This window comes from Euprymna scolopes, chromosome 39, assembly GCF_053919585.1.
Source record: "Euprymna scolopes isolate OS-2025 chromosome 39, ASM5391958v1, whole genome shotgun sequence".
Classification (NCBI taxonomy): Eukaryota; Metazoa; Mollusca; class Cephalopoda; order Sepiida; family Sepiolidae; genus Euprymna; species Euprymna scolopes.
This window is the reverse complement of record NC_136520.1, coordinates 72533800-72558956: the sequence shown is the minus strand read 5'-3', so window position 1 is coordinate 72558956 and position 25157 is coordinate 72533800. Positions and strand designations below refer to the sequence as shown.

Here is a 25157-nt window from a genome sequence, read left to right as displayed (position 1 = left end):
AATGTCCAAAAGCAATCAGCTTTGAACAATGCAGGGTTTCTCCTTATATCAGACAATTGCTATTCAATTTGGACAATCCCCTTTAAATGGGGAGCTGGTTTCCCACCCCCCACCATCATCTTGGGGAAGCCAAAACTGCCCCGCATTGAAACAAAGTAAACAAACCTCAAAAAGCAGTAAATAAACAAAACTGCCAAGCCATCGTAACGCTCCTACGATGACCTCATTAAGTGGCCACCTGTTAATCAAACCTCTTTGACTTGACTCACTTTTTAACCCTTAACTTAACATGCTTATTAATTCCTCTCCTCTCATGGCTGAGATGGTTAGGTGGTTGGCTTTTTTTCCCCTTTCGTTTCCATCTTCGCGTCAAGGCTTCGGGGTTCAATCCTACCTTCCTACTAAAACTTTTTTCTTTTACACCTCCAAGCACCCAGGCAACGCCGGGTACCCCCCCCCCGCTGGTCTATATATAAAAAGGCAAAATATGTGTTTGTATTTTTTTTCTGTATGTTTGCCAAAGCTTTTTTCGGGCTGGTTCTCAGCTTGCTCGCTCATTCTTATAACTTTTTATATGCTACCGAGATGATATCTAAGATTTACAAAATGACTCGGCATGTATCTTTAATTAGGGCAACTTTTACGCATGATTTTCGCCATATTTATTGGCCCACGTGTGTGTCTTTGGCTTTTCAGTATAAAAAAAGCGAAACTGTGAAAACGAATTTGTGTTCTCAGCCCTATGTGAACCATCCTGAACCTCTTTACACCTGCAGTTATGTATCACATCTTTTACCAGTAAAAAAGATCAATAATTGAATGCGTGCAGCCATTTAACTTTTCCATATAAAGCATTTTGTCTTCTCCAAGAAAGGCCTTCTGGAACCCCTCAGCCTCACTCACAGAGCCCCAGGGCTTCATGGAGCTTACTTTGGGAAACCCTGTGATAAGTGATAGCTCCGTATAGATCAACACCAATCTGGACCCGTTAGGTTTTGAGGTATATAAATATAATCACGTTAACACACCGGTTCCCGCTGGATCACCGAAGTTAAGCAAGTTGAACCTGGTCAGTACTAACTGGGTGACCATTTGGGACTTTTAGATGCTGTATGTGCTCTCCGCTTATCTCAGCATTGTTTCCAGTCGTCCTGGTGTTCTCCTTGCAGGAGAGGTGTGGTTGGAGATTGCGCAACCCTTGCCTCACAATTACACGCGCTACTGCCTCTAAGGGGTATCCTCTGTCTTTCAAGACTGAACGGAAGCATAGATATAAATATGATTGTGCAGCTTCCGTTCCCAAAATTATGCTCTGCTAGTGTTCGTACAAATATAGTCATGTAAAACGTTTCAGTTGATGGTTTAAAAAAAAAGTATCCTGATTATTTTTTGCCAAACAAAAGTGGCCACATGGGACAAAGGAAACTGTACATCTAGAAAGCAACACGTTTTTGTGATAAAAATTAGTACGAAACGCACAATTTTGTAAAAGTTATGCAAAACTGCAGATTTAAGCAATTATTATTTGTACCTCAAAACATGGCATACACAGGGATGTGATTTCTCTGCTTTTTAACAAAATTCCACTTTTCTTTATATCTATTATATAACTTTTCTTTATATCTATTATATAAAAGTCACTTTGTGTGTGTGTGTTCTATGTGATGTTCATCAAAGAAGCCAGCGGCCACACGTTTGTGCTTGATGTGGCTGTAGAAATGATAAATAATCAACACTCACATCGGAGATGTCCTTCTCTCCTGCAGGCTGAGAAGAAAGAAAAATCAAATAATCCAGAATAGCATCCATGATCTTTTTAAAGCCTTCGATCTCGCACAGTTCTCGCATGGTCACATGACACACCTGCTAATGGGGCACGCTGGACATGATAAAAGCAGGTTGCTGGGAGGAGTTGGGGAAGCGTTCAGACCTGCATTCAGACCTGAACAGTGCTCTGCGTCTCCTCAGACCTTTTGATAAAACCTGTGTAGTGAAATTTGCTTTGCGTCTTGTTAGACCTTTCCTTTTTTGTTTTGCTACATCCTTCCTCATAGGTTCCAAAACGACTGAGGTTTTGTACAGAAGTTCATCTGATAAGTATCAGCAAAATATTTTATGTTACACCAGTCAAAAGAGATGGCACAATCTCAGCAAATCATTTCTTCTTGGAAAAAAAAAACAGGTTTATTATAATGCCTCACCATTTTATTTTAATTTTTTCTTATTAATGAGTTCAATTTATGATAAAAGAAGTGGTACTACCAAGCAAATTATTCCTCATAATATTTAATATTCAACAGAGGATTGATTCTATAATAATACTTACGCAATCTGCATAAATTAAAATATTGTATTAATTTAAGCGTATTGTATGACTGGGCAACGCCGGCCTGCCAACTAGTGTGTATGTATATATATATATATATATATATATATAAGAACAAGTAGTTAATAAAACATGTTAAAAACATATTTAATTTTAAAAAAGGAAGCACAAAATAAGTGGATAGTCCTTAATCCGTAGAATTTCGATGAAATACTTTATTATAAGCTCTATTTCCTATTTGGTTTTATCAAGCTTTTACATCTGGTTGAGATTACTTTATAAATATTAACTCTTCAATATTTATAATATACTTTAGTTTTGCCATCTTGGATTATTTTGGTAAACTTAACTGTAATTCCTATTTTCATTTATATATATATATATAATATAAAGAGAAAAGGAATTAAAACTGTAAGTTGAAATTTATAATCAAAAACAATTTACAAAGTCTCTGGAGTATTCAGTCGAACAATAAATTTTATTGTAAATTTCAACTTAGTTTTAATTTCTTTTCTCTTGTAATAAGCTCTACTCTCTATTGTGTATGTATTGAGCTTTTTTTATTTGGCTGGGATTAAAATATGTATATATAAATACTTATATTAGATTAAAGTTTACCATTGCTTATATCAGGTAAACACTGCATTTCCTTTGATTTCATTATTTATATATATATATATATACATATATATATATATATCATCATATCTTAACGCAATAGAAATTAACCCATCGCATGGCGGTGCTGTTTGCCTCCTTAAGGTCTTGGTTTGAGCACTGAGGACCCAATCGGCAGTTTTCCCTAAGGTGGTGCATCGTTTGTACCTCTCCACATGGACATAAAGGTGAGGTGTCTAGACCCCACTTGTGGAGATTGTCTTTTGTTTTGCCTACTTTGGCTCTGGCTCTATTTAGTCACCCAGTTTTTTCTACCAAGGTTTGAACCCAGTGGGAGTGTTTCTTTTGGGTCTGGTAGGGCTTTATTTTTATTCCTGCTGTTATAGTCTCGCTATCGTTCCATCCTATAGGAGGCAGCTTGCCTGGGATCGATTTCCTCTATATTGGTGAAGCTACTGCGAGATTTTAGTCTTTGTCTCACTGATTGGTGGCCAAATAGTGAGTGCCTGTGGTCGCAGAGCTGAACAGGGCATACCGGACCATAACTGGTGCCCTAAGACCAACTCCCTTGCCAATATATATATATATATATATATATTAGTAGAATGGGCAAAGGGAGAAGTAAGATTTCTATAGTATTCATAGATATATTGGCCTTTGGGCTCTAAACTGATGAAACTTTTTATGTTCAGTTAGATTAGGTTTGAATTTGGTCAGGCTCGGTTTTGATTGTAAACCTGTCCAACTGAACAAAAGCGACATTCACTCCATATGAGTTTAACTGGCTTCCTTCAAAGGAGGAAATTTCATGGGAATATCAACCTGACAAGTGGTCCCCCAGTCTCTTATTCTCATCAGAGGAAATGACGATGTTAGTTTTCTACAGCACTTGGTATTCCCAAAAGGTCACCCATCTAGCACTGACCAGGCTAAATATTGCTTTTGTTCAACTGCTTCTTTCATTCATTGCTTTTTTTTACAACTGACTCTCGATCTTTGCTGGTGTGTTTCAGTATAGTCGGATTGAGCCGTTGATCTTCGTAATTTTCATCTCAAAAAGCAGAAAAAAACAAAGAGTGTGCGATTGTGATGTTTTATTGTTAACAAATCATGTTTCAGTGAACGTTTTGATGCGTTTGCCTTCATTCTTTAAGTGGGCCAAAGCCATTTTTTTGTCAGCAGACAAATAATAGGAATTGAAACAATAAAACAATTCCTACATAGTTTTGAGTTTGTTTGAAAATAGGAACAAGAAGAATGGTCTTGGGTGTTCATTTAATGCATGCTTTCATTATTGAAATGCTACTTCATATAAAGGGGAGGGGATAGTTTGGGGGGTTTTTTCTCCTCCTCTCTCTATATACACACATACACACACACTTGACAGAAAAGAATAAACACCCATAAAACAGTTTATTTCAATAAACAATAAACATATAATTTAAAGAACAAAATAAAAAATAAAAAAATTGTATTGGTCAGTTGACGAATATTATCTTGAGGAATTTCTGAGGCAATTATGCTGAAAATTTGGGCTTAGAAGATGACTTTTTTCTTTTTGCAAAGGTTCCTGTCTAATATGCCTCAAAGATTTTCAATTGGGTTCATATCCGGAGATTGACTTGGCCATGGAAGTTTATTAATCCCGTTTTGGCTCATATATATATTACCAAGTTGCAAGGGCACTATGTAGGGAGTTTAGCAAAATGTCTGTTCACATTACACTTGAACTTCTGCATGTCAGTACAGTTGGGGAAGCAGGAAACCAGGGGAGAATTCCAAAGTCTATCAGTTCTGGGGAAGAATCTATTAGAGTAGAAGGCTTTCTAACATCTAGGGATCTCGACTGTGTAGGGGTGGGACTTTGCTGCTTGTCAGGTTTGTTAGATGTATTTTCATCAAGGGGGTACAAGGGCTTGTACTTCGTCAGAGCATCCACCATTAAAATACTTATAAAATAGGCAGAGGGATGCAACATTTCGTTGATGGGACAGGGTCTGAAGCTTAAATGACAGTTCGGGACCTATTAGGTTGACGAGTCTCTTTTGGACTCTGTCCAGGAACGAGAGACTAGTAGCAGATACACCAGCCCAAATGTGACAGCAGTACTTCATACATGGGCGAATGGTGGCTTTGTAGAGGTACAGGATACTTTCAGGTGTAAGTGACTTTCTTGCACGGTAGAGAGCCCACCTTCTTTGCAGCAGCCTTGGCAATGATCTTGAGGTATCTATTCTAACTCATGTTTCCTGTGAATGTTAAGCCGAGGAGCTTGAATGAAGTGCTTTCAGGTAAAGTATCTTTAGCTATTGGTGGTTGGTAAGGTTTCATGTAATTATTAAAGGAAACGAGCTGTGTCTTGGCAGCATTGAATGTTACCATCAATTTTTGACCACATTCCACTACAGACTGAAAGTCTTCCTCTAGGGTTTCTGCGGTTACCTTAGATATGTGCTCATTAGTTTTCCCCACATGCCTACTATAGAGTGTGGTGTTATTGGCAAATATACTCATCTCAGAGACAATTTCATCAGGTAAGTCATTTATGAATATCAGAAATAATAAAGGTCCAAGGATCGATCCCTGAGGTACACCCGCATTTACATAAAACTTTTTGGACGTACGCCCATCGATGACAACCTGGATTCTTCTCTCATTTAAAAAGGATCTAATTATGTTAAACCATAACAATAATAACAATAACACCATAAGATTTTCATGAGAAGACCCTTGTACCATACCCTGTCAATAGCCTTAGACATATCAAGGGCTACTGCCCTCTCCTCCCCTGCCTTATCTAGTGCAATATTTTTATTTAATTTTGACCCCCTTAGAAACTATTTTTACCGGCTAAGAACCAAATCAAATTTGTTTCATAGGTCAAAATCCGCTATGTGTCAAGTTTCAAGTTTGTAAATCAAAAAGTGAAAGAGGAGTTTGGTCGAGACCTTTCCTCAGGCTGATAGATAAGGTTACTTATGCACACACACACACGCACAGAACTTGAATGCCTACTACACACTATCCTCAATTGTCTAAGATTTCTCTGTAAAAGGGTTTGTCAGAACAACCTGGCATGAATATACTTTTTGCTACAAGTAAACTTTGACCAAATATTCAAAATCGCATAGTACGATTTGCGACCAAAATAAGATCTCCTCAGTATGGCTAACACTCGGTGGCTTTTACGAGAAATGATGCACCTTCTCCAAGTGATGTTACTTAGAATGTAACAGCACAAAGCTGGATACTCCACCAGACTAGATAAATTCTGGTTTTGGAATCCAGTAAAATCAAGAGACTATGAGAAAGATTTACTATAACATATTTAATTGGTCAATTGGGGGGAAAGAAGAAAATTAAAAATTCTTAACTTTACCAATATTTGAAAGGTATAGTAGAACTTTAATGGAATATTCGAATATCTATGTATCTCATTTAGAGATCAATTGTTAGCCCCTAGGAAGGGGTCCTTTTGATTTTTTTCGACTCGTTAATCGCCCCCCCCCACCTATTGCGAACTTTTGGATATCACTGGGTATTTACAACCATACACATCGGACTTTGCTGAGTATTCCCTTTTCATTTTATCTATAAATTTGTTTTTCTTTCTCGACTATTTTCAAAAATTGAGCTGGCCAGCAAAAATAGATACTTATTAATACTTACCTTTTTGTTAACTTTTGCCTCTGAGGAGAAAAGCCTTTCTTTGAAAGTCCATGGAGTATGGAAGTTTTAACCTTTATTTTGTACTAGCCTGGGTGCCCGGCGTTGCCCTCGTGTTTGAAGGTGTGTGTTATGTTAAGCAAAAAAAAAAAAAAAAAAAAAAAAAAGTGGTAGTAGTTAGGCAAGTTCGAACCCGTACCACGGAGAAGAAAACCACATGAAAAACCACATGAAAAAAAAAGTGACGTTTTTGCCGTTGCGTCCATCTCCAAACCGGAAGTGGCGAAGGTTTAAATTAAGGGTAGTCAATCAAAAAGGGGACATGACTTTTGAAAATATTGGCGAAAAAAGCAACCGCTAGATGTAGAAAAGTGGTCGGTGAAGAAATTAATGTTTTTAGCCAATTTTTCGGTCGAGCTTCAAAACGGTACCGATCTCATGAAAATACGCCGCCTCTGTCGAAAGTTTTAGGCGAACATACCTACATTTAAACACGCAGGTGAGATTTTTATTTTGTATTCCTTGTCTTAAATAAAATATTGCAAATTTAATTCTACAATATGCTGACTTTTCTATTATATATATATATATATATATATATATATATATATATATATATATATATATATATATATATATATATATATATTGTGTGTGAGGGGTAATATATATTAAAAACAGAAGAAAGAAGTCTAGTATATGGGCACACTTCCACAGCCAAACGTGATTTTTCTTTATTTTATTTTATTTTTATTTATTTTTTATTTTTATTATTATTATTATTATTATTTTGTACGCACGACGGTGTGTGTCATTCCGTGACACCCGCCTTCGCCTTACCCCTACCTGTACACACACACACAAGCTTAAACTCAAACCCAGGAAATGTGATCGGACCTTCCACTCCGTATCTCCCCTCCCCCGTCCGTTCCCAACGCATATTACCATCTCCCCTTTTCTCTCCTCCTCTTTTAACGGAGGAAGTTGGGTAAGAAGTATGATTTATAATGCCAAGACAATACATATTTCATGAGGCAGGAGTAAAAATGTTGCACTTTAGTGCATATTGATGGATTGTGGCATGTTTGGAGATGTCTTTAGAATCAAGGTTGGGTGCAAAGAGGCGGGCAGTTTGGAGAGAAGGTCGGGAAGAAGGTTGGGACCAACAGAATACACCTCCACCGCACCGCCCGCCGCCACCGACTCTTCATTCTTTAGTCCACTTCCTTTCCATATTATCCACCTACACCTTCTCCCACCCCTGCACCACCTTTTACTTATTTATTTTTAGTTATTTCTTCTATCCCCACCCACCCAGGCGCTACTCTTTTAGCCGTTTTTTTTTTTTTTCCCCTAGTGATGGGGGATTACTTATTTTATTATTTTATTTTATTTTTATTTTTATTTTTTGTTCCAAGCCTTCTTTTGATACGAGATCCCACAAATGAACAATCTGTTTTTTTTTTTTTTTTTTTTTTTTTTTTTTTTTTTTTTTCTACACTCACTTCCTCTCCGCTGCTACTGGCGGTTAGTTTGATGGAAGGTCAATTTAAATTTGATGGACCCAGTATTATGAAACGATTTAAGGCAGGTTTTAGAAAAGGTAAAAGAAAAAAAAACAACAACTCTGGGCCACCTTAGCATTCCTAAATCTTCGCCATTCCTTTGCTTAAATTGGAAACGTGTTGTCTGGGAGAAGCTGCTTTAATAAAGATTTTGTTTTCTCCCTCAATTAGGTTTTATTGTAACATTTTCCATTTAAGGTGATGTTTCATATTTTTTACTTATATTTTATTCCCTCTTTCTCTCTTTGAAGTCTCTCCCCAATGTGTGTGTGTGTGTATATAATATATATATATATATATATATATATATATATATATATATATATATATATATATATATATATATATATATAATGTCTGGTTGAATACCAGTGCTAAGAGCAGCATATTATTTATTCATTTTTTTTTTCAATATGGTTGGCTAACTCTCGCGTCTTCCGGATGTATCAATCTGTGACATTTTTGGGGTGTTTTATTTCGTAACATTTTTTTAGGCGGGGGAGAGAGGGGGCTTTATTTTGTGACATTTTTGGTTGGCTTTATTTTGTGACATTTTTTATTATTACATAATTACTTCAAGTGATTTAGCTTACAGCTTTGTTCGCCCCTATCCCCGATTATTTTTACCACTGGTCCACTGCTTTTTTTTTTTTTTTTTTTTTTAACCACTGTCCTTTTCTCTCTCTCTCTGTTACATGTCCACTTTACTCCTCCTTTCTCCATGCATGTTAAGCCCCTTCCCAATTTCTTTAGCCTCTTCTCTAGTAAAGAGGTCATTTAGGTACTGTTCCTGACCCCTTTCCCTGTGGTTAACCTCACATTGCATGGGAACCCTGCTTACTTTGTTATACTTTGTCTAAAGAGCAAGGGGGTGGGCACACTGCACTTACAGTAGACCCCCTACCCCATCCCATAGTACAACCTGGACAACCATCTAAATTTCTGTACCTTCCCCCTTTCCTATAGATTATTTAGCCTATTCACCTGAGATTCGATATGTGATAAGAAAATTTTTCCCAAAGGTTTAATATATTAAAATCTATTCGCCAGTGGCAATGTATATATATATATCAATAAAAATTAAGCCGGGTAAATGGACTAAAATATTAAGCAACATGATTTATATAAAAGCCAAGTACGTCCAAGGATGGAATACTGCTGCCATATCTGGACAGGAGCTGCTAAAAACAGCCTATCCTGCCTTGACAGAGTACAAAATAGACTTTGTGGCTTAGTGGGGAATGCCCTTTTCTCCACCCTGCAACCTCTCTCCCACAAAAGAGACGTTGCAAGCCTATCCTTGTTTTATCGTTATTTCCATGGCAGGTGCTCGTCTGAACTCCAATCTCTGGTCCCCCCTCGCTAATCTTTCACGAAAAACACCTGTCTAGCTGAATCCACTGTCAAAAGTTTCCCCCACTCTTTATCTGTGCCTAAATCAAAACGCGGATTCCATGAACAAAGCTTCTTTCTTAGAACTGCACGCCTGTGGAACTCTGTTCCGTCTGCCTGCTTCCCACCGGACTACAACTTGGATGTGTTCAAGTCCAACGTTAACAAATTCCTAATGAACCGCCCCCTTAAGTAAACACTTCAACAAATCTCCACACTAACGTAATGTACTTGCAATAACCCTTATCCCTGAGTGGCTTCCGGACCTTGATAAGTGGTGATCACTGTGTAAAAAAAAAAGAAAAAAGATTAACATTTCTGTAATCGAGCATTCATATAAACATATTTGTATTTTTTCGAATGTTACAATTGTTTCGACATCAACTAAACAATTTAAAACTATATTGTTCTAAAATTGTCGAGGTTGGCATTTCATCAGACTTATTGAAAGAAATGCAATGTTAATACGTATCTGAACATGTTTTCCTCCTGTTATTAACGGTATTCCGCGATGTGACCTCTCTCATCATGTGATATATTTGTTATATCCTTACTTTAAATAAGAATACAGCAAGAAACACGCGGTTATGGGTGAAAGACAAAGGGGTTTATTTACAAGGGAATAATACAAATGGCGTAAGAGTAACTCGACATCTTTTCTTATTCTCTGACTGTCTTTTTTCCTTCGGCCTCAGTCACGTGAGAGGGTCAATATATACATAGTTCATTTCATCTATGAAGGGATGTTAGGTTATTCCATTACATCAGTATTTCGACGTCTGAGGTTCCAACAACTTATTTTTTTCATTCATTCATGCTTTAGCCTCAGGTGACTTTTAAGTCCTGCAAGAGACTTCCAAATGAGTTGACACATAGTATGAGAGTTTGGATTCAGTGATGCAGTCGATTGTAAGGCTGCTGAGCATTTAGCTCTTTCCCTTTGTGTGTGTGTGTGTGTGTGTGTATATATATATATATATATATATATATATATATATATATATATATATATATATATATGCAGGTTTTTCAATACTTGTGGTCCGAGACATCGAACTTCATAATAATACCGATCTTGTCAGGATTTTTTTTTTTTTTTTCAGGATTTCCCAGTTAACAATTGGTGTTTAGTTTTTTTTTTTCTTGTTAGTTCACTGTAATATGCAGTCAGTGATGTCTTATTACTATATACTTCGGATTCGCGAGAGAACTTTTATGGCTAGTATAACTTTGCTTGAAAGTATTGCTAGTTTGGTCTATATATAATCTGTTAGTGGAATGGCCCTCTTGACTTGTGCTGATGGTTACCTTCTCTGATTGTTGCTGATACAGCAGTATCTGATTTGAAACGTTTGTTCATTTACCCACATTGTATATCTCTTTCTCTTTTTAATCAAATACACACATTATATACACACATGTATACATATATTACACACACACACAAATTTAAACACACACACATTCGTCGAATCGGAAGAAATTTATTAACTTTCGAAAATTAGATGTGTCAGAAAAAATAATCGTTGGTGATAGATTCTCAGTTAAAGCATTGGAGGTAGAAACAATAGAATTAAATGTAAATGTGCCAAAAGGGAAAATATAAAAAATGCAGGTTGTATGAGACTCGATACGTTCCCGAGTTGTGTGTGTCGAAAGCTACTGAATCTGGGAAGACCTGCATATTTACAAGTTGAAAAATTTTGGACAAATCGAAAATAGTAGCTACATGTTCAAAAGTTAGGAACATGTAGCTATTTAAACTGTAATAAAAAAAAAAAACGAAGCAGCCCATGCAGCAAAAAATTCGAAAGGGACATGCATGCAAACATGTGAGATTTATATATAATAGATGAGAAATAATTTGCCTGGTGGACTAATTCGCAAAAAACAAAAAATTGTTCATCAAATTTCATCCGTGTTTGTTTACAATATCACAGCAGCTGATATTCGGCCTTGATGATGAATGCCCTGGAAAAATCACTTCTGATTAATGTTTAGTTTATACTATTCTGAAGCACAGCATGCTAAGTCGAAAAGATTCATGTCTGTGGTATCCGATATTAATTCCTAGTAAACCATTTCTCTTCATCTGATTGTCAGTTCTGCCAAAGATCTGCAGGAATCTTCTTCTCCTTGACGTTCTACTTTTTTTTTTTTTTTTTTTTTTAGTCATTTCACCCAAAGGCACAGGGCCACTTAGTCGTGAGGGGCTACTATTTGGGACCAGATTTGTAGAGATATTATTTTGGAAGTTTGGCAGCAAAATTTCTGTTCACATTACACTTGAACATATATACATATCAGGGAAGCAGGGGTCCGGGAGGGGATTCCAAAGTGCACCAATCAGAGGAAAAAAGCTATTTGAGTTGAAGGCTTTACAGCATCTAGGGATCTTTAGTGTAGGGGTGTGATTTTGCTGCTTGTCGGATTTGTTGAGGGTATTGTTCGTCAGAGCACTTGCTTTATCTTCTTTCATATTAGATATAAGTTTTATGTTGGCCATAGCAAAACCGAATTTTTTTTTTTTTTTTTTTTTTTTTACAAAGGGGTTACCACACATCAAGTGTCGGAGGCCACTCCAAGATAAGGGTGACTGTGTGTACAGTAGTCATTAAGACAATAGCATAGTAATCCTTTGCGATTGAAATTTAGTATAAGTTGGTTATTTAATTGTTTACATTAGACTTGAAGATGACTATTGTAGTCAACTGGAAAGCAGACCGGCGGAACAGTTCTACAGACAGGCAGTTCTAGGGAAGAAGCTTTGTTTGTGGAATCTACGTTTAGCTTTAGGCACCGATAATGAGTGGGGAAATTTTTGATACTGGTTTTTGGTTTTGGTTAAACAAATGTTTTTTTTGGGGGGGAGGTTGTGAAAGATTGATGGGAGGGGGGCATAGATTGGTGCTCAGTCGAGCACTTGCCACGAAAATAATGATAGAACAAAGACAAGCTTGCAACGTCTCTTCTGTGGGAAATAGGTTGCAAAAAAGAAAAAAAAGCATCACCTACTAGATTACAAAGTTGGTTGTGAACTCTGTCAAGACGGGATAGGTTATTCCGAGCAGCTCCTGCCCAGATGTGGCAACAGTACTCAATTTTAGGACATACTTGGCTCTTATACAGGTAGAGGATTGCATCGGCAATGAGATATCTACTTGAGTGGTAGAATGATCCAACCATTTTTTTTTTTTTTTTTTTTTTTTTTAGCTATATTGGCAACCGATTTCATGTAAGTCTTCTATTTCAGATGAAGAGTGAATGTCAGACCAAATTTCACAAAACTCATTTAGATTTCAGAGGCCATTTTCAACGGAGTCATCCAGTTTTCCCTGGCCTGCTTTTTCTTTGCTTACTCCCATATGGGATGAGGTATTAACTCCAACTGGTTAGGTGGGAAAAGCAGGTTGTGGGATTGTTTTAAGAAAGAGACAAACAAATTTTTGTATTCTTACGCTTTTATAGACCGTTTGATCACTCGACTATTTACAGCAAACAAAAATCTGCTGTACATGAAAACTGGTTTAGACCTCAAAAAGCTTGAACGGACAAACCAAACAAATGTTTAAATATATATAACTTCTCCAATTAAATACCGATTTTTGTTTTAAATAAGAAAATCAAATTATTTGTTTTTTATTTATTTTTTTTTTTCAATCCTTGAGATGAGACTTCATAATTTTGTGAATTCATTCTTTTTGCGGACTGTTATCCTCATCTTCATAGTTATTGTTGCTTCACCATGTTTCGGCCAACTGTTCCTCTGGCCTTCTTCGAGGGCCCATGGCACAATGGAGGGAGGTGTTGGGTCTGTACGGTTTCAGATGAATATTGTCTGAAGGTAGTGGCTTCAATCCTACCTAAAGCAGTCCAAAGGATTACTTAGCTGAAGCGTGGTGAGATGACAACAACTATGGAAGGCAGTAATTACTGGAGATACAGTTACAAGACTCGGTATTCCTATCCTGTTGCGGCCGGAGAAGTGGTTAACCAGAGCAGCAGCAGCAACTGTGAGGATGAGAAGTCAGCAAAAAATTGAATGCAAGAAAAACAAATTTTGTGACTAAATGAACAGTGATGATGTGGCAACACCATTTTGAAAATAACCTGAATGAATAAGGGAGATAACTCCAAATAACTCAAAATACACGAGGTTTTAGAAAGCTATTTTTAACATAGACAGGGTTGGAAACTTTCAAATTTGCTTAAAACCACCACATTCATTCTCTAACCACGAAATTCTGTATCTTCTATGAAAATATTACAACTTTCCTTTTTATTTTTTTCTTAAATAAAAGAAAAACAAAACTATTTGAAACCAAATAAAAATATTGGCCTCAATTCTCATAATTAGTCTAATTGTTTTCTGTAAAAAAACAAAAAAAAAAAAAAAACATGCACACAAAACGATTTATTCATTAAAAAATAAAGTCCTAACAATTTCAATTTTTCTATGCGGTACATTAAATATATTAAAGATGGCTGACCTTTCCAACCAATTGTTCACCATTGTCTCTGAATTGATTGGATGGAACTAGCTTTTGCAAGGTCGGGTTTGGGCCAAAAAGACAAGGGATTGAACATTTGATACCAATAAAATGTCCAAGTGTCTTTTTATTTTCATAGCATCTGCTGCATTTATATTTTTTCAGTACTCATGAGTTTGTGCATGTGTGACTTTAAATCGTATCACGTTTTATATCGATGCACTATCAGGCCACCCGGCGTTGCCCGGTTGTAAAATATGCATAAATTATATCTTAATTCATGCAAGATTTCTTATTTATTATTATAGAGCCAATTCTCTATGGATTATTATATAATATCATAATCATTTCAAAAATTATATGAAAAATATGACTTTGATAGGTTGGTTGGTTGTTTTTGTTTTACGGCATATCAACCCTTTTCAGGTTATTTAATGCTGAATCCAAAGATTTTGAAGAAAAAATTTTTTTAATAGAATATATTTGTTGTTTTCACGTTGGTTTCTATTCAACCCATAGTTGGGACCCTAAGAGGTACTACCACTCCGGATCAGAGTGGACCTAGGAGCAATGGTAATTAAAGGGTGGCTCCACACTCCCCAAAGCCCACAAGCTGGGGCCTCACCACTGGATATAGTTTAAGGTCATATCCAGGACCCCCATTGAGTGACTTTTACCCTCTGCAGGGGGGGGGGCAGTCGGCGTATTCTAATGCCCTACCGACAGGGCCAGACTTGGATAGGATCTGCTAGAAAAATCAGAACGCTTAGCACTCTAGCCGTATTTGTTATATCTCTCTCCAACATCGCTACCATTTGAGCTATCGACAAGTGGGTACAAAAGGTTAAAACTTACGTGACTTTGAGCCGTGTTGTTGACCATCTACTAGTTGGTCAGTTGTGTACAAAATCCCCCCAACATCGATAGGAGCCTTCTATCATGTCTGAAAGTGACGCAGTGTTCAACGAGCAAGATCAGAGATACACCACTGTACAACTCATGCTCTCTACCGATCCAAGTTATGACAACAGGACCATTGCCAGCACCCTCAAAATGCATCACTGGATTGCCACGAATAACAGGGATGTGTCTAAAGTGATGAAAATAGTTTCTGGCCATGGTTATAGTCTTTGGTGTGGGTTCAAGTGAGGGCCACATCATGCCACCTCACATCTTCAAAGTTGGCTTGAAAATCAACACCAAAGTGTACCTGGATGTGGTAATCCCTTGGTGCAATCAGGTGGCCGCTAGCAGAACCTGAATGTAGCATCAAGATTCTGCCCTGGCCCAAAAGTCCAAAGAGACTCAGACCTAGCTTTAGAAGGAGTGCTACAACTTTGTACCCTTCTCTCACTGCCACCCCCTCTTCCTCCTGAACTACTTCATTTGGTCATATGTCAAGAACATCACCAACATGACTTCCTACAACACCAAAGACAGTCGGATCACTGCCATCCACTGAATATTCATTGAGCTCTCACCAGCGCTTGTAGAAAAAGCATGCTCCAGTTCTGGACATATCAGGGTGGTGATTGAGGCGGAAGGCGGCTACATTGAATAGATATCATCTCTATTATATAATCAAGTTACCTAAATTAATTTTTTTCAATAAGTTTTAAATTAAAGCTGTAGTGTTTTCTTTAGAGCAACAAATTTATCGTTCCACTCTGTAGCATAGCATCAATACAGCGTAATTACTTTCTGCAATGTGTTGACCCAACATTTCTTGAGGCATCTTCTCGCACACACTGATTTACAAATGAACACTCGGATAAAAAGAGATTTTCATTTGCTTACTTTATTTGATTTTCCGATGTTATAATCTGCAGGGAAGTAGTTCTGGGGTGATGTGTTCTGCTTCTTAGAGAGAATGTTCATGAAAATTCACTTTGGTTTTAGGTATGCAGAAGAAAAGTTCTTTGTAGTGAAGGTAGAAGATGAGTTCTTGCTGTGAATGTTTTCCATGGTAAAACTGGAGATTGAAGCTGAATCGAGCAGCTACTATATAAAATATTAGAGTAGAGAAAGACAAAGTCTAACCCTCTTCTGTGGATTAAGAAGAGATCATCACCCACTAGAATGTATATTTGAATATTTTTTTCACTTCCTGAGTATGAGGGGTCTGTGTATTTTGTCCACTCGAGAGGGGTCTGTGTATTTTGTCCACTCGAGAGGGGTCTGTGTATTTTGTCCACTCGAGAGGGGTCTGTGTATTTTGTCCACTCGAGAGGGGTCTGTGTATTTTGTCCACTCGAGAGGGGTCTGTGTATTTTGTCCATTGTAGAAGGGTCTGGTTATAATTTTGTCAATTCTGTGGGATCAGTCCTTATACCTTTAATCCCACAAGTCTGGTACCCATTAATCGTTGCACGGGCATTAACATGCACTTTCTAAACCCAACCATGAATTTGAACTTGCTTCCCCATTCAATATGATTAAGTTTCTTTCCATCGAGGTTTCAACTTGCTGACGCCTGTCATGGCAAAGCAAACATTCGCCCAGTTCATTCCCCTCCCACCACTAAAATCTATAATGTCTGTACGTTTGTCTCTGACTACAAATTAACCAGTTACTTGTTTCTACTTTAATAAATCCATGCGAATGGAGTCGGTTCTATTTCAAGTTTGTTTAGTCTATGCTTGGATGAGGAGAGGTGTTTGGCTGTTGTGGGTAGTGAAGCCCTGGCTTTCATCAGACCCCAAATTATGGACCTCCCAACCCTTCTTCTCCCCCCCCCGTCCCGTCTCATACAGGAGCTTTCCCCAACCCCAAAGGTTCTGCTCATCTTCACCCCCAGCCCTAAGCCACTAGTTGCAAAATACTGGTCAGGTGCTACATCAATGTCAAATACTAAGTGAATCAGTGTAGGATTTTTTATGATGGAAATTACTGAACACTCAGTGCTTGCTTAATTCTTCACCTGATGTCTATGGCTCTCCATCCTTCTCTCTATTTCTGTATCTCTATTTCTGTCTCTCACTTTCACTTTCTATCTCTGTCTCTCTCTGTTATTCCATCTTACTTTTTCTCTCTATCTATATCTCTCTGACTATTTTACTCTCTCTGTGGCTCTATTTTACTCACTTTGACTATCTTTCTCTCTCTCTCTATCTTTCCCTCTCTCTCTCTCTATCTTTCCCTCTCTCTCTCTCTATCTTTCCCTCTCTCTCTCTCTCTATCTTTCCCTCTCTCTCTCTATCTTTCCCTCTCTCTCTCTCTCTATCTTTCCCTCTCTCTCTCTCTATCTTTCCCTCTCTCTCTCTCTCTCTATCTTTCCCTCTCTCTCTCTCTATCTTTCCCTCTCTCTCTCTCTCTATCTTTCCCTCTCTCTCTCTATCTTTCCCTCTCTCTCTCTCTCTCTATCTTTCCCTCTCTCTCTCTCTATCTTTCCCTCTCTCTCTCTCTATCTTTCACTCTCTCTCTCTCTATCTTTCACTCTCTCTCTCTCTATCTTTCACTCTCTCTCTATCTTTCCCTCTCTCTCTCTCTCTATCTTTCCCTCTCTCTCTCTCTCTATCTTTCCCTCTCTCTCTCTCTATCTTTCCCTCTCTCTCTCTCTATCTTTCACTCTCTCTCTCTATCTTTCACTCTCTCTCTCTCTATCTTTCCCTCTCTCTCTCTCTATCTTTCCCTCTCTCTCTCTCTATCTTTCCCTCTCTCTCTCTCTATCTTTCCCTCTCTCTCTCTCTATCTTTCCCTCTCTCTCTCTCTCTATCTTTCCCTCTCTCTCTCTCTCTATCTTTCCCTCTCTCTCTATCTTTCCCTCTCTCTCTATCTTTCCCTCTCTCTCTATCTTTCCCTCTCTCTCTATCTTTCCCTCTCTCTCTATCTTTCCCTCTCTCTCTATCTTTCCCTCTCTCTATCTTTCCCTCTCTCTCTCTCTCTATCTTTCTCTCTCTCTCTATCTTTCTCTCTCTCTATCTTTCTCTCTCTATCTTTCTCTCTCTCTCTCTCTCTATCTTTCCCTCTCTCTCTCTATCTTTCCCTCTCTTTCTCTATCTTTCTCTCTCTCTCTCTATCTTTCTCTATCTTTCTCTCTCTCTCTCTATCTTTCTCTCTCTCTCTCTCTCTCTGACTCTATCTTTCTCTCTCTCTCTGACTCTATCTTTCTCTCTCTCTCTCTCTGACTCTATCTTTCTCTCTCTCTCTCTCTGACTCTATCTTTCTCTCTCTCTCTCTCTCTGACTCTGTCTTTCTCTCTCTCTCTGACTCTTTCTCTCTCTCTCTCTGTCTCTGTGTGTCTCTTTCTGTCTATTTGTGTGTCTCTTTCTGTCTCTCTCTCTCTTACTCTTTCTGTCTCTCTCTTTCCTGCTTTTCAAGTTGATGCTAACGTTTGCAAGAGTAATATCACTAAACAAAAGATTTAATCCACGAGGCTAGGAATAAACAAGAAATACGATAAAGTGAAACAAGACTCTTACACGGTTCGAACATGCGCCTCTCTATCCTCCACTTCTAACCCTTTTCATCTTTCCCCCTCTGCCTTTCTCTCTTTTCACTCTAATTTCAAGTACAAACGTGTAAAATCTAAACTTCAAATTACAGGAAAAGTCCATTGAACAACGTCAATCTCTCGTTGTCACCTTTGTAGATTTTAGCAAGGCCATCGACACAGTTGATAGACATGCTTTGGAAGTTACTGAGACGCTATAGTTGTCCACAGACTTTCACAAGAGTACTGCGCAGTTTCTATGATGGCATGATTGCTCGCATTTGCAGGGGCGACGGATGCTCAGACTCCTTAAGCATTGGACACGGCGTCAAGCAAGGCTGTGTCCTTGCGCCAACTCTGTTTACAATCTTCCTTGCTGCTGTCCTGAAAAGCATGTCTGAAGAACTCAGTAATCTCTACATCTGAACCAGAAGTGATGGTGACCTTTCCAACCTCAGACGCTTGAGAGCAAAAACCAGGACACATGAGTTAGTGATCAAGGAAATACTCTTTGCTGATGATTCAGCACTTGTGACCCATAGCCCCAAGCAATGCAAGACATTGTGATAGCATTTTCCGAGGCATCCAAGAAATTTGGACTGATAATTAACATCAAGCGGAATGAAGTTTTGATTCAAGACACCCATGGCACAAAGATTAGCCCCAGAGAAGTTTCCTGAATGGTACCCCATTGGCGAAAATTGAACAGTTCACCTACCTGGGCAGTACCATTACGAACACTGGAAAAATCGATAGAGAACTGTCAAAACGGATCCAAAGCCTTCGGAAAATTGAGAGACCATCTGTAGAATCAGAGAGGAATCAGATTAAAGACGAAGATGAAAGTGTGCAGAGCTATTGTTCCACCATCACTCCTGTACAGCTCAGAAACCTGGACTCTCTACAGACGACACTTCAAGAGATTAAACCTGATACAACAAAGGCACCTCCGGCATCTAATGGGTATCTCTTGGAAAGACCGTGTATCAAATTTTGAAGTACTAGAAAAGGCTAAAATGCCCAGTGCTGAAGAAATAATCGTAACAAACCAACTGAGATGGACAGGACATGTCACGCGCATGTTAGTGAACTACAAAGAAGGTACACGACCCCTAGGCGCATCGAAACTGTGCTATAAAGACGTGTTCAAGAGACATTTGAAAAACACAAACCAATTCAACGACTGGAGAAGAAAAGCTGAAGATTGGATAGTTTGGAGAAGCTTGGTATCAGTCGCAGCCGATGCCATTAGAGATCAAAGCATTGCTGCTTGGGAAGCAAAAAGAGTGCAACTACGGATGCCACTACTCAGATTTCTTGCCATCAGGTGTCACATCTGCGGCCTGGGTTTCAGAGCTTCGATTGGACTCACATCGCACCTTCAACACGGACACTAACCAACCTACGCATCATCATCAGAATCGACGGATTGCCAGAGATATATATACACACACACACACATATATATAGATATATACAGAAAGCAGGATGAATCTGCTGTTCCTGCCGACTTTCAATAAGAACTGAAATGTACAATCTGTGGCAGATTTCTTCTGTCTAAAGCTGGTTTAGTGAACTATGTGAAGTCACACAAGGTTAGATAAAACCAACAAATTTATGAGGATGTGCTGCCACCCAGACCACCAGAGTATTGTTGTAATATCTGTGGACATGTCTGTAAATCTGCAAGCGGTTTGACAGGACACTCATAGCCCCTCTACAAGAACCAGCAAATACTGGCAAATTCTCCTGCCACATTTGTTAGCGATTATGCAAGAGTATAATTGCGCGGGAGAACCATCTAGGTTCACGTGGACGACCGATATCAACCTGGAGAGATAGCAAGCTTCTGTCAAGAAGTAACATTCATATATATATATATATATATAAAATATTATTTTACGTGCATCAAATATATTATATATATATATATATATATATTTGAATAATATATTGATAATTATTTTATATAAGAACCTATCATCATAAAATGCTCGATATGAGATATAAAGCAATGATAACGAATGAAGTAGGTACATACTTTGTAAGTTTAACTTTTTTTCTTTATTTCAATATTTCCTTTATATATATATATATATATATATATATATATATATATATATATATATGAGAGAGAGAGAGAGCGAGGAGTGGAGAAGAATAAAAATTTAAAACTGTAAAAATATATTTTACATTAATTTATTATTCCACAGGATACTCAAATAAGATATATTGAAATTTCCTTAATACACGGAGTTTCAAAGAAAAGTGTTCTTCTCATCAGAAGAAAGATATTAACAAATGAATATTATAGCGAAACTATGAATTTGCTTGTACTGGCATTAATTGAAACAGCATTACATGGAAGCTAGTTATAAATGCTATATATATATATATATATATATATATATATATATAATGGCCGTGCTAACTATATTTGCAAAGCCTATATGGCTGCCTTGTTGTGATTGGTGGCCTCTGTTTTATTTCTGGTTTTTTTTATTAAAAGTCAGGTGTTTTCACCAAATTGCAGTACAATATTTTTTTTCACACATTCGCATCTTCTGTGCAATCAACACCTGACATGCTTGTTATAGCTTGCATTTCTTAACCTCTGCCTAGGGCTCAACAGAGGTCAACTTTTTTTTTTGCCAAAAAATATTTCCACCTGTTTTATTCTTTATCTACCCGTGTAATACATAGTGATAGCCATGGAATTTCAACTGGTGAGTATTTGAATCAAGATAAAAGGCCGGCATTTAGAATAATGATCTTCTTGACATGTTTATTTGTTTCATTATATGAATGTACGTCTTGACATGTTTATTTGTTTCGTTACATGAATGTATGTCTTGACATGTTTATTTGTTTCATTATATGAATGTATGTCTTGACATGTTTATTTGTTTCATTATATGAATGTACGTCTTGACATGTTTATTTGTTTCGTTATATGAATGTATGTCTTGACATGTTTATTTGTTTCATTATATGAATGTACATCTTGACATGTTTATTTGTTTCATTATATGAATGTACGTCTTGACATGTTTATTTGTTTCGTTATATGAATGTACGTCTTGACATGTTTATTTGTTTCGTTATATGAATGTACGTCTTGACATGTTTATTTGTTTCGTTATATGAATGTACGTCTTGACATGTTTATTTGTTTCGTTATATGAATGTATGTCTTGACATGTTTATTTGTTTCGTTATATGAATGTATGTCTTGACATGTTTATTTGTTTCGTTATATGAATGTACGTCTTGACATGTTTATTTGTTTCGTTATATGAATGTACGTCTTGACATGTTTATTTGTTTCGTTATATGAATGTACGTCTTGACATGTTTATTTGTTTCGTTATATGAATGTATGTCTTGACATGTTTATTTGTTTCATTATATGAATGTATGTCTTGACATGTTTGTTTGTTTCGTTATATGAATGTATGTCTTGACATGTTTGTTTGTTTCGTTATATGAATGTACGTCTTGACATGTTTATTTGTTTCGTTATATGAATGTACCTCTTGACATGTTTATTTGTTTCGTTATATGAATGTACGTCTTGACATGTTTATTTGTTTCATTATATGAATGTATGTCTTGACATGTTTATTTGTTTCATTATATGAATGTATGTCTTGACATGTTTATTTGTTTTGTTATATGAATGTATGTCTTGACATGTTTATTTGTTTCGTTATATGAATGTACGTCTTGACATGTTTATTTGTTTCGTTATATGAATGTATGTCTTGACATGTTTATTTGTTTCGTTATATGAATGTACGTCTTGACATGTTTATTTGTTTCGTTATATGAATGTACGTCTTGACATGTTTATTTGTTTCGTTATATGAATGTACCTCTTGACATGTTTATTTGTTTCGTTATATGAATGTACGTCTTGACATGTTTATTTGTTTCGTTATATGAATGTATGTCTTGACATGTTTATTTGTTTCGTTATATGAATGTACGTCTTGACATGTTTATTTGTTTCGTTATATGAATGTACCTCTTGACATGTTTATTTGTTTCGTTATATGAATGTATGTCTTGACATGTTTATTTGTTTCATTATATGAATGTATGTCTTGACATGTTTATTTGTTTTGTTATATGAATGTATGTCTTGACATGTTTATTTGTTTCATTATATGAATGTACGTCTTGACATGTTTATTTGTTTCATTATATGAATGTATGTCTTGACATGTTTATTTGTTTCATTATATGAATGTATGTCTTGACATGTTTATTTGTTTTGTTATATGAATGTATGTCTTGACATGTTTATTTGTTTTGTTATATGAATGTATGTCTTGACATGTTTATTTATTTCGTTATATGAATGTATGTCTTGACATGTTTATTTGTTTCATTATATGAATGTATGTCTTGACATGTTTATTTGTTTCATTATATGAATGTATGTCTTGACATGTTTATTTGTTTCATTATATGAATGTATGTCTTGACATGTTTATTTGTTTCATTATATGAATGTATGTCTTGACATGTTTATTTATTTCGTTATATGAATGTATGTCTTGACATGTTTATTTGTTTCATTATATGAATGTATGTCTTGACATGTTTATTTGTTTCATTATATGAATGTATGTCTTGACATGTTTATTTATTTCGTTATATGAATGTATGTCTTGACATGTTTATTTGTTTCATTATATGAATGTACGTCTTGACATGTTTATTTGTTTCATTATATGAATGTATGTCTTGACATGTTTATTTGTTTCATTATATGAATGTATGTCTTGACATGTTTATTTGTTTCGTTATATGAATGTATGTCTTGACATGTTTATTTGTTTCATTATATGAATGTACATCTTGACATGTTTATTTGTTTCATTATATGAATGTACGTCTTGACATGTTTATTTGTTTCGTTATATGAATGTACGTCTTGACATGTTTATTTGTTTCGTTATATGAATGTACGTCTTGACATGTTTATTTGTTTCGTTATATGAATGTACGTCTTGACATGTTTATTTGTTTCGTTATATGAATGTATGTCTTGACATGTTTATTTGTTTCGTTATATGAATGTATGTCTTGACATGTTTATTTGTTTCGTTATATGAATGTACGTCTTGACATGTTTATTTGTTTCGTTATATGAATGTACGTCTTGACATGTTTATTTGTTTCGTTATATGAATGTACGTCTTGACATGTTTATTTGTTTCGTTATATGAATGTATGTCTTGACATGTTTGTTGGTTTCGTTATATGAATGTATGTCTTGACATGTTTGTTTGTTTCGTTATATGAATGTACGTCTTGACATGTTTATTTGTTTCGTTATATGAATGTACCTCTTGACATGTTTATTTGTTTCGTTATATGAATGTACGTCTTGACATGTTTATTTGTTTCATTATATGAATGTATGTCTTGACATGTTTATTTGTTTCATTATATGAATGTATGTCTTGACATGTTTATTTGTTTTGTTATATGAATGTATGTCTTGACATGTTTATTTGTTTCGTTATATGAATGTACGTCTTGACATGTTTATTTGTTTCGTTATATGAATGTATGTCTTGACATGTTTATTTGTTTCGTTATATGAATGTACGTCTTGACATGTTTATTTGTTTCGTTATATGAATGTACCTCTTGACATGTTTATTTGTTTCGTTATATGAATGTACGTCTTGACATGTTTATTTGTTTCGTTATATGAATGTATGTCTTGACATGTTTATTTGTTTCGTTATATGAATGTACGTCTTGACATGTTTATTTGTTTCGTTATATGAATGTACCTCTTGACATGTTTATTTGTTTCGTTATATGAATGTATGTCTTGACATGTTTATTTGTTTCATTATATGAATGTATGTCTTGACATGTTTATTTGTTTTGTTATATGAATGTATGTCTTGACATGTTTATTTGTTTCATTATATGAATGTACGTCTTGACATGTTTATTTGTTTCATTATATGAATGTATGTCTTGACATGTTTATTTGTTTCATTATATGAATGTATGTCTTGACATGTGTATTTGTTTTGTTATATGAATGTATGTCTTGACATGTTTATTTGTTTTGTTATATGAATGTATGTCTTGACATGTTTATTTATTTCGTTATATGAATGTATGTCTTGACATGTTTATTTGTTTCATTATATGAATGTATGTCTTGACATGTTTATTTGTTTCATTATATGAATGTATGTCTTGACATGTTTATTTGTTTCATTATATGAATGTATGTCTTGACATGTTTATTTGTTTCATTATATGAATGTATGTCTTGACATGTTTATTTATTTCGTTATATGAATGTATGTCTTGACATGTTTATTTGTTTCATTATATGAATGTATGTCTTGACATGTTTATTTGTTTCATTATATGAATGTATGTCTTGACATGTTTATTTATTTCGTTATATGAATGTATGTCTTGACATGTTTATTTGTTTCATTATATGAATGTACGTCTTGACATGTTTATTTGTTTCATTATATGAATGTATGTCTTGACATGTTTATTTGTTTCATTATATGAATGTATGTCTTGACATGTTTGTTTGTTTCGTTATATGAATGTATGTCTTGACATGTTTATTTGTTTCGTTATATGAATGTATGTCTTGACATGTTTGTTTG

General features: G+C 36.0%; 1 protein-coding gene across 1 annotated transcript in view; it reads left to right on the top strand.

The window, feature by feature from the left end:
- Window positions 1-25157, top strand: part of LOC145263864 (polycystin-1-like protein 1) — an 842774-nt gene that overhangs the window by 334300 nt on the left and 483317 nt on the right. The window lies entirely within an intron of this gene.